Raw genomic sequence first — 11321 nt, forward strand, 5'->3', positions numbered from 1 at the left:
TTGAAGTTCTATAAGTGAAAATTATAGTAACGGTTAATTGTTGATATGAGGCATGTCATGATAACCAAGGATATGTTATATAAGTTGTTTTATGCATATTTGTGTCTTACCTGTCTTAAATCTGTCCTACCACTTTTAACATTTTCTTTTACTTGGATGAATATTTTTCTCTTTTGGATTTTTGTACTTGCATATAGTACCAAAAAAGGGGGGAGTGTCACGACCCAAACCGAAGGGCCGCGACGGGCACCCGGTGCTTTACTCAACCGAGTACCAACGTAACATATCTTTCTTATCATGTTATCATGAGTAAATGAGCCAGAAAACCCGTCATGAGATAACAAGAATAAAACATAAGAGAATACTCAACGTATGAAAACCCAACATGATATACAAACTAATATATGTGACATACGGGCCTATAAGGCCAACATGACCATTAGTAAACTCGAAACATAGGCCGACAAGGCCATACAAGTATCCATACACCTGACATCTGTCTACAAGCCTCTAAGAGTACATAAAATCGTAAAGGTCGGGACAGGGCCCCGCCATACCAATCAATACATATCCAAAGCATACTGACCAAATAGGCAACTCCGGAGCAAGTGGAGTGTACCAACACCTTCGCTGAGCTGATAGCCTACTGGAGGACTGTCAACCTATTCATCGAGATCTGCGGGCATGAAATGCAGCGTCCCCAGGCAAAAGGGATGTCAGTACGAATAAAATACCGAGTATGTTAGGCAGGAAAGCATAAACAAGAACGGTAATGTAAAGAGAGAGATAGAGGAGATACAACTTGTAACATCAGAGTGCCTCCGGGGGTTACTGATATGAAATGCATAATACATATATATACATAAACTTTTTAAAACATTCGCCTCTGTGGGCATCATCATCATCATACCGTACCCGGCCTCAAAGAGGACTCGGTAAAAGCGTACCCGACCATCATAAGGTTCGGTAGAATCGTACCCGGCCACGTGGAGCTCGATAAACCAACTGATCAGTGGTTGCACAATAGGTGTCGTACCCGGCCGACTATAGCGCGGCTCGGTAGAGTAAAATAGATACATATATATCATGCATGCTCGACTCATGGAATCACGTTCTAACCCTTTCGGAGTGATGTAAGGTCATTGCACCTTCGATTAACATTATGGACATCCCTACCATCAATATGAACCTTAGTGGGATTTAAGGATCATACACACTTGTTTAGAATAACTTTATAAGGAAAGAACAACATGGACAACCTTAGTTTCTAGGAGTAGATCCGTTATGAATTAGCGTACCGTTTATGTTCGTTTCATTTTAGATCATGCCAATAGAAAGAAGAAAGTGCCTTAACATACCTTAAACCCGTTGAGTCCCTAATCCCTTCCAAGCAACTCTTCAAACAAGTCAACTCAATCTATCATAGTATAAGGAGATTCAAAATCAGTGCTGAGCAAAGGCTAAGTCTATAACTTAAGCTAGTAGCTCGTTTACGTAAATTTGGGCAGTATCTCCCTTGTAACAAGGGCCTCCTCCAATACCATATACCAACAACAATTACTAGAGCAATCCATCAATACATAATTATCAATATCAAGACACCATATAACAACAACAAGTCACAACTACATTACGACGAGCGACAAGCTCCGATTAGAATCCGTATACCCCTTATCAATCCTTATAGACTTCTTACTTCAACATAAAAGTATCATTAACATGATAATGAAGTCATTAATCAATGATTCCAGCCTTATACCATATATTTATAACAACGAAAATAATCCACAACTTCAACTATCCTCAATTAGCAACTTTATTCACTAGTTCATGTCTAGCCCATCCATTTAACTTAATCAACATCAAGATAACCTTAGGCACAAGTAAGATCACAATATACATACCTTATACAGTAACTTCAAGTCAAAATCCAAGTTATATTCAGTTTACAACAACCCTTAATAGCAATACAACACCATAGAAGTGACTTAAGTTAATCCAAGTATTATCTTGTAGTTTATCATCCTAACAACTTAACCAACATACAATCAAGCTTAAACACAATTAGTAGGCTATTATACTCACCTTATACAGCAGCAAAAACTTGGAATTTCATCCAAATACAGCCCACAACAATCCTCAATGACAACACAACCTCAAAGAGGTGTTGTTCTTCACTAGAACTAAGTTTTGATGTTGAAATATGGTGTAATCACTTTGGAATCACTTCAAACCCTTGTGGTATATGTTTAGGAGGGTTAGGAGAGGTTTGGAGACGAATTTTAGTTGAAAAATGAGCAAAAATAGGCGTCCAAATCGTTTATAAATTGAAGTAGGTCAACCACCGCCTAAGTGGGTCCCATTGGGAGCTGCTTGCGCGGTCTCGCGAAAACGCGAATATCTCTCTACTCCAATGTCGTATTGACGAACGGTTTAATGAGTTAGAAACTAGACTCGTAGACCTTCAATTTTTTAGGTAGAAAACCCCATTATTACAAGTATATATGGAGAAATTCTCAGATACATTTGACCTAAATTTCAGCAAATTTATAAATGTAACTTGTGATGACCTTTGCCAACTCTTGTTCCACAACTTGCTTGCCTTCAAAATGTAGAAAATGAATATCATACGACTAAAATAACTCATATAATAACCTCCTTATCATGTTAATAACCCTAGTCTCACCCCAAAGTACATGTTATAACATTCGAAACTTGTCGACTTTCAACGAAACTTATTTTCTTCAATTGGTTTAGCTTCTAAGATTTCTAACCCTCTTGGTACTCGTTATTCATGATATTAAATATTTGTAACCTCCAAGGTAACATGATTAACTTACTTTATTTGCTTCCAAATATAATCTCATTTTCGAGCTTACATCAATGACTTACGACGTACTCTCACGTATGAAAACTTGGGGTGTAACATCATTCCCCCTTTGGAACATTCGTCCTCGAATGTTGACTGATGCGCTTATCAGTTTCATAAACTATGGCTCTTACAAATACTTTAATGCTCATCTTTCCATCTAAGCAACTGTTTTGTGAATAAATCCAAACGCTTGGGCATTCCCCCCTTTTAGGCCTCTTTGTCACACCATGACATGTGGTTTGAATTCTTCCAACATCGTAACATTTGATACCTTATGTCATGCAGTATGTACGACTGTGTCCTTGTATGAGCGCCTAGCGACTCGTCTTCTCTTTTTCCTCCATCTTTTATCCAATCTCTAAGCCTTACTTTATGAACATATACAGAATTATGACAAGCCGTCGCTCTAGGCATCTATAGGTGTACTGATGTCTTTCGCTTGGTACTTTATCGAACTTAAGACTATTTCTATCTCTTGTTTCATAGCCTTGTATATCTATCTTTATGGATTTACTACATCTAGGTAGGTTATACTATACCATAAAACTTACTTCGGTTTATTATTACCGAGGTTTGCTACCCAACTCTAGGTTACTCTCTCGCTGCTTATCCTATATGTATAAATCTAAGTCCTTTAGTGCTTCCTCATTATTATTCATCTAAGAATAACAAACAAATCTCATCTCGAACTTTGGAACTTGTACCCATTTATTGTTTATTCACCTTAATGTTGATTTATAATCTATCACTGATAACTTGCAACCTCTTACGTAATACACTGTCACTAGGGCTCATATCTTATCGGGGAACATATGAAGTGATTTTCCTGATCCACCTAAGGACAATACTATACTTCAATAACCGTATTTCATTGCATCCCAACGCGATTCATCTTATGGGGGTATTCTAATCTCGTGCAATTAATGAAATCCCTTTCTCGTTAAATCATTACTCAATCAAAGGCCTAAGAATCATCCTATTATCTATCACAATTACACTCTTATTCTACCTCTAGGGCAGCATTCCATCTCTTCTAAATGCACCTAGTCTCAGACTCCTCTGTGTTCATTCAGGTTGTACCGAGCTTTTTATTACATATGGAAATCATCAGCTCCCTTGTTTTGATGGGTTTAATCCCGAGGACATACATATTCTCGTCACCTTCTCACTCACCTTTTCATATCCTTACTCCTATCTACCTAAAACCTTGTTGCTCTACAATATTTTACCTTAGGACCTACACCGATCTATTTATACTACTCGCAACCTTCCTTTAACTTGCTAGCACCATAAATTTCCTTTCGTGCCTTCTCAGTTGTCCTTAAATGTAAGCAATTACTTTTGTTGGTCGTTCTATCACTTGTTGCATGAATACTTGGCTTGTCTTTTTGCCCACGAATACTATAATTTCCTGTACCTCATATGATCTCAAACATCACCTTTGATTGCTTTTTTGTTTACCATTCATTAGCCATGATAGGTGCCACTTTCTTATGGAGTGTATACAATATTGTAATGAGACAGTTGTTACCGGATAATTTACTCTTTAGCTCACTATGCTTAGGTGGAAACCTTCTTCCTTATTTCCTCAGCTAGTCTTTCATTGTAGTACTTAGGGAGACCTTCTGGCTCTTGTAAAGTTGCGAGCTTGATATATCGTACACCCGAAGGTGATTTTCGTTATTCTTACTCGCCCATAATAATCCTTAATTACATAAATTTATGCCTTTGTGCTCGTAGAGTTACTTCTAAGCTCAAATTTTTATTGTCTCCTTAGTGGCTCTCTCTCTTATTTTTATAAACCTTAAAAATGGTACCTTTAATTGCCTCAACACCTATCTGAAATTTTTTCAAATGATTGCGATTTCGTATCTGCGAGACTGAATTCACTATGCTGCAGTTCACTACATTTATCTTGCATGATCTATTGATTTATCCGTGACCTCTTGTCTAGCCATAACTGGGCTCTTCCTGAATCAACTACTAATTACTCGTTGGTCCATTCTCATATATATATATATATATATTCTGCATAATCCCTCTTGGGATATATCCTTTGTCTTAACTTATCTCTCACCACTCCCTCTTGGGATATATCCTTTGTCTTAACTTATCTCTCTCCACTAGCTCCTGATGTATCAAGTGTCCATTCACACTTATTTATCAATAACATCCTGGTCGGAAACTTTTACTGCCTCTCCCCGGTGTCGCGCTTGTATAATGTTCTGGAGTAGCAACATATCTGCAGGAACTGAATAAATGCAACATCATCCCTTTCTCCTTTTTACCACATTCTTCCTTTACCATTCCATAGTTAACTGAACTGCTTAACTCCGACTTAATACCATATCACACCATATTCCCTCCTTCAGGGGAGTACTAAGATTTAGTACTACGACGATCTACTTATAGTTGTTTTACCTCTTCATCTTTGGCGTCTTTTCACATTATCAATGAACCTTAATCACCTTATGGTAACCTTCTGTACCAGGGATAACTAAATTTATTACGCACGAAGGTGACACCTACGGTAACTGGCACACTTAGTCCCTTAAGATTAACTCTGCTCAGAGTGCTTGCTTTAGGTAAGCGACTTCCTAAATAACCTTTAAAGGTTATTCGTCTGTTGTCTATTCTATTATTATTGGAGCACAATCTTTGAAATTCTCACGATGTCAACCATTATCAAATCCTCCGGTCCCTAATTCATGTTCGGTTTTATCTTGTTCACCAGCCCATACTGATTTTTATTACTCTGGGGTCTAACCTTTCCTCCTGGTAATCACGTTGAAGTCACCAACTCATTTCTCGAAATAAGAATATGACTTTATGGCTTATACTCTTTTATTGCCTTAAGACTTGTCACCTCTTGTATTTTCCTTCACTTGACTATAGACTCTGTCATCGTGTCATATTTTAATTTACTGTTATCACCCCTATATCACATCTTACTCATGATGCTTTATTTATTTTCTTCTTATTCTCCGGATAATATTTCTTTTGTCTATCACTTTATTCTGAAAACTTCAACAGAAAGTTCTTTCCCTATAAGCTCCCCTAGCTTCATCTCACTGGCTATTGGGAATGCCTAACATTCTATTTTTTACTCGGGGCTAGAGTCATACTAAGGTAACTATTTGTCCCTTCTAGGATCCCACTGCCTATCTTCTGAAATTTTTGAATGTTCCAGTATTCGTATCTGATTGTACTACTCTAGAGTTCACCATCTGGGTGTCTTAGAAGGAGATCTATTACCACATTTGCACCATCTTTCGGAAACGTTAGTTAATGATAACAACCTATCCACAATTTTTGGGTTACTCTAACTCCAACTGGATCCTGATATCCCATCTTTCTCTTAAATAATATCTGTTAGCTCCCATAGAACATAACTGAGATGGGTGTGGCCAATTGTACTTACCTCTGTCATTGATGAAGGTACCAAAATGCTTATATTTCTCTGCCTGATTTGAAAATATTGATAATCTTCATTATCTGGGTGTCTCGTACCCCTCTTCACCTTACTTCTTTTACTTGTTAAAACTTGTATCTAGCTTCTGAATTCCTCATAGATTTTCACCATATTCGTGAATAGATATCCTTGCCTTAAGGATCCTTATTAAGAAGCATACACATCTTAGTACACACATGATCTGTTGAAGACCTCATATTTACTCATCATAAGCATGATGTGAATTCGAGTTCCTCTGACTCAACTCTTCCACATCCACATGCAATCTCTTACCAACTGTCTTTGTGGATGTAGGTATCGTTGTATTACGACTAAAGTAGAATTTAGGAGTTTGAATTCTTACAACTGAGCTCTACTGCACGATCTAGAGTAAGAAGAAAGAGTGACAGACCTAAATGCCCTGTAGCCTCCTGCTTATAAGTGTGGTGCACAACACACCCATAAACAAGACTCTACTATACACGGCTTGTAGACTCCCTAGGACAGAACTGCTCTGATACAACTTCTGTCACGACCCAAACCGAAGGGCCGCGATGGGTACTCGGTGCTTTACTCAACCGAGTACCAACGTAACATATCTTTCTTATCATGTTATCATGAGTAAATGAGCCAGAAAACCCGTCATGAGATAACAAGAATAAAACATAAGGGAATACTCAACATATGAAGACCCAACATGATATACAAACTAATATATGTGACATACAGGCCTATAAGGCTGACATGACCATTAGTAAACTCGAAACATAGGCCGACAAGGCCATACAAGTATCCATACACCTGACATCTGTCTACAAGCCTCTAAGAGTACATAAAATTATAAAGGTCGGGACAGGGCCCCGCCATACCAATCAATACATATCCAAAGCATACTGACCAAATAGGCAACTCCGGAGCAAGTGGAGTGTACCAACACCTTCGCTGAGCTGATAGCCTACTGGAGGACTATCAACCTATCCATCGAGACCTGCGGGCATGAAATGCAGTGTCCCCAGGCAAAAGGGACGTCAGTACGAATAAAGTACCGAGTATGTTAGGCAGGAAAGCATAAACAAGAACGGTAATGTAAAGAGAGAGATAGAGGAGATACAACTTGTAACATCAGAGTGCCTCCGGGGGTTACTAATATGAAATGCATAATACATATATATACATAAACTTTTTAAAACATTCGCCTCTGTGGGCATCATCATCATCATACTGTACCTGGCCTCAAAGAGGACACGGTAAAAGCGTACCCGACCATCATAAGGTTCGGTAGAATCGTACCCGGCCACGTGGAGCTCGGTAAACCAACTGATCAGTGGTTGCACAATAGGTGCCGTACCCGGCCGACTATAGCGCGGCTCGGTAGAGTAAAATAGATACATATATATCATGCATGCTCGACTTATGGAATCACGTTCTAACCCTTTCGGAGTGATGTAAGGTCATTGCACCTTCGATTAACATTATGGACATCCCTACCATCAATATGAACCTTAGTGGGATTTAAGGATCATACACACTTGTTTAGAATAACTTTATAAGGAAAGAACAACATGGACAACCTTAGTTTTTAGGAGTAGATCCGTTATGAATTAGCGTACCGTTTATGTTCATTTCATTTTAGATCATGCCAAAAGAAAGAAGAAAGTGCCTTAACATACCTTAAACCCGTTGAGTCCCTAATCCCTTCCAAGCAACTCTTCAAACAAGTCAACTCAATCTATCATAGTATAAGGAGATTCAAAATCAGTGCTGAGCAAAGGCTAAGTCTATAACTTAAGCTAGTAGCTCGTTTACGTAAATTTGGGCAGCATCTCCCTTGTAACAAGGGCCTCCTCCAATACCATATACCAACAACAATTACCAGAGCAATCCATCAATACATAATTATCAATATCAAGACACCATATAACAACAACAAGTCACAACTACATTATGACGAGCGGCAAGCTCCGATTGGAATCTGTATACCCCTTATCAATCCTTATAGACTTCTTACTTCAACATAAAAGTATCATTAACATGATAATTAAGTCATTAATCAATTATTCCAGCCATATACCATATATTTATAACAACAAAAATAATCCACAACTTCAACTATCCTCAATTAGCAAATTTATTCACTAGTTCATGTCTAGCCCATCCATTTAACTTAATCAACATCAAGATAACCTTAGGCACAAGTAATATCACAATATACATACCTTATACAGTAACTTCAAGTTAAAATCCAAGTTATATTCAGTTTACAACAACCCTTAATAGCAATACAACACCATAGAAGTGACTTAAGCTAATCCAAGTATTATCTTGTAGTTTATCATCCTAACAACTTAACCAACATACAAGCAAACTTAAGCACAATTAGTAGGCTGTTATACTCACCTTAGACAGCAGCAAAAACTTGGAATTTCATCCAAATACATCCCACAACAATCCTCAATGACAGCACAACCTCAAAGAGGTGTTGTTCTTCACTAGAACTAAGTTTTGATGTTGAAATGTGGTGTAATCACTTTGGAATAACTTCAAACCCTTGTGGTATATGGTTAGGATGGTTGGAAGAGGTTTGGAGATGAATTTTAGTTGAAAAATGAGCAAAAATAGGCGTCCAAATCGTTTATAAATTGAAGTAGGTCAACCACCGCCTAAGTGGGTCCCATTGAGAGCTGCTTGCGCGGTCTCGCGAAAATGCAAATATCTATCTACTCCGATGTCGTATTGATGAACGGTTTAATGCGTTAGAAACTAGACTCATAGATCTTCAATTTGGTAGGTATAACACCCCATGATTCCAAGTATATTTGGAGAAATGCTCAGATACATTTGACCTAAATTTCAGCAAATTTATGAATGTAACTTGTGATGACCTTTGCCAACTCTTGTTCCACAACTTGCTTGCCTTCAAATGTAGAAAATGAATATCATACGACTAAAATAACTCATAGAATAACCTCCTTATCATGTTAATAACCCTAGTCTCACCCCAAAGTACATGTTATAACATTCGAAACTTATCGACTTTCGACGAAACTTATTTTCTTCAATTGGTTTAGCTTCTAAGATTTCCAACCCTCTTGATACTCGTTATTCATGATCTTAAATATTTGTAACCTCCAAGATAACATGATTAACGTACTTTATTTGCTTCCAAATATAATCTCATTTCCGAGCTTACATCGATGACTTACGACGTACTCTCACGTATGAAAACTTGGGGTGTAACAGGGAGAATAAAAAAATGTCATACTGATTAGAAGCATAAATCATCTTGAAGAAAACAAGAAATACTTCACATTTTATGTAGGTTGATTAATTACTTCTTTGAAATTTGGAAAACAAATCAGCTACTGAGAAAGTATATTTCACAATTTATGGTCGTATCATTCGAAGCAAACAGTGATTAGTATGACTACTAGAAGAGGTATTTTCGAGTATCCATTATCTACTTGGTGCTTGCTACTGACTTACCATTTTCAAGTATTTTATATGAATGATGCATAAGCTACAACTGGTAAGTTGTTACCTATAATGTCACTTTTCAGGTAATATAAATGCTGAATTTATGTATTAGTACTATATATGTGTTGTTACCTATATGTTGTACTTTTGATAAATTTATTCACTAATTGCTTGGTTGAATTGAGTGAAAAAAGTCATGGCGTTAAATCAAATCCAATAGGGAGGGTATACCCCGAAAACAATAATATTTTTGAGAGAGACTCAATAAATATTTTGACAATGATTTTATAATCCATTTAAACTCTAATAGAATTTAGAAGAAATATTCTGACTACAAATGGTTGTATTTCATATAGATGCTACAAATAATTAATAAAACTTTACGCTGATTTGAGATTTGTACACTTATTTAAGAAAACAAATTTGATTTGTTAAGTTGCAAATTAGTTGTATAACTCTCTTGGCATGTGATTGAAATTAAGGCTTGAGAATGAATCTCAATATTGTTTAGCCTATTATGCCATTAATTGAGGGTAAGACATCGGGATGCTCCATAATGATAAGAGCTGGGTTTGAGTCCCAATTTATTATGGCCTAACATGTCTTTATATTGGTAAGCCATTGGGTTTGAGTCGCACTATACCATATTGATGATATAATGATGACTAAAGAAAAATAATATATTTTTCATGAAAAGCATGAAGATTGTACCACTTGATTAGCTCCATTCTTGAAGTGAATGTGGTAGCAGTGCATAATAAGTCTAAATAAAGACAAGTGGTTGAACAATGAACGTGAGCGATCCAAATAATAATAATTATCACAATGATTATAAAAGGAGAACAACAAGGGTTCTCAAAATAGTCCTTTAAAATGTGAAGGCAATGTTTACCATCAAATCGGTATGAAGCACATATCTGATTATGATCCATTCCTTGAAGAGAATGTGACTTATGATAAACATTGAGAATGGAGACCCATTCCTAAAGGTAAATATGATAATATGTGATAAAAGTAATGAATAAAGACATGCAAGGCATGATTGGATGAATACCACACAACTCGCCTTTGAGGAATGTTTGAGTGAAATAAAGAGAATAAATATTATTGTGTGGTTACATGAATATGTCATTGGTCTCGTATATGTGATACGCCAAAATATTTTGTCATGCCTTATAAAAATTATTAAAGATAAAATTAAAGCAAGAAATAATTTTGCTTATGATAATTTTGACCATGACAATTTATTATGATATAATTTTCTCAGTGAAGGAGACATTTACCATATGAATGATATGATAAAAGATCTTGTAGTATAAAAGTTGTTAAGAGCTCCGGAAAAACTAATTTGTTACTATCCGGATGAATAAAATTATTCATGACATTGATATTGTAAAGTCTCAAAAGAAACTTTTTGAATTTCAAATGTATAAGTCAAAGTGATTGGCATATTGAGACTATAAATGAAAGGAAGATTGAATATCTTCATATTTCTATAATCATACCAGGTAAATATGAAAGATT

This window comes from Nicotiana tabacum, chromosome 8 (assembly GCF_000715075.1).
Source record: "Nicotiana tabacum cultivar K326 chromosome 8, ASM71507v2, whole genome shotgun sequence".
In the NCBI taxonomy this organism is placed as follows: domain Eukaryota; kingdom Viridiplantae; phylum Streptophyta; class Magnoliopsida; order Solanales; family Solanaceae; genus Nicotiana; species Nicotiana tabacum.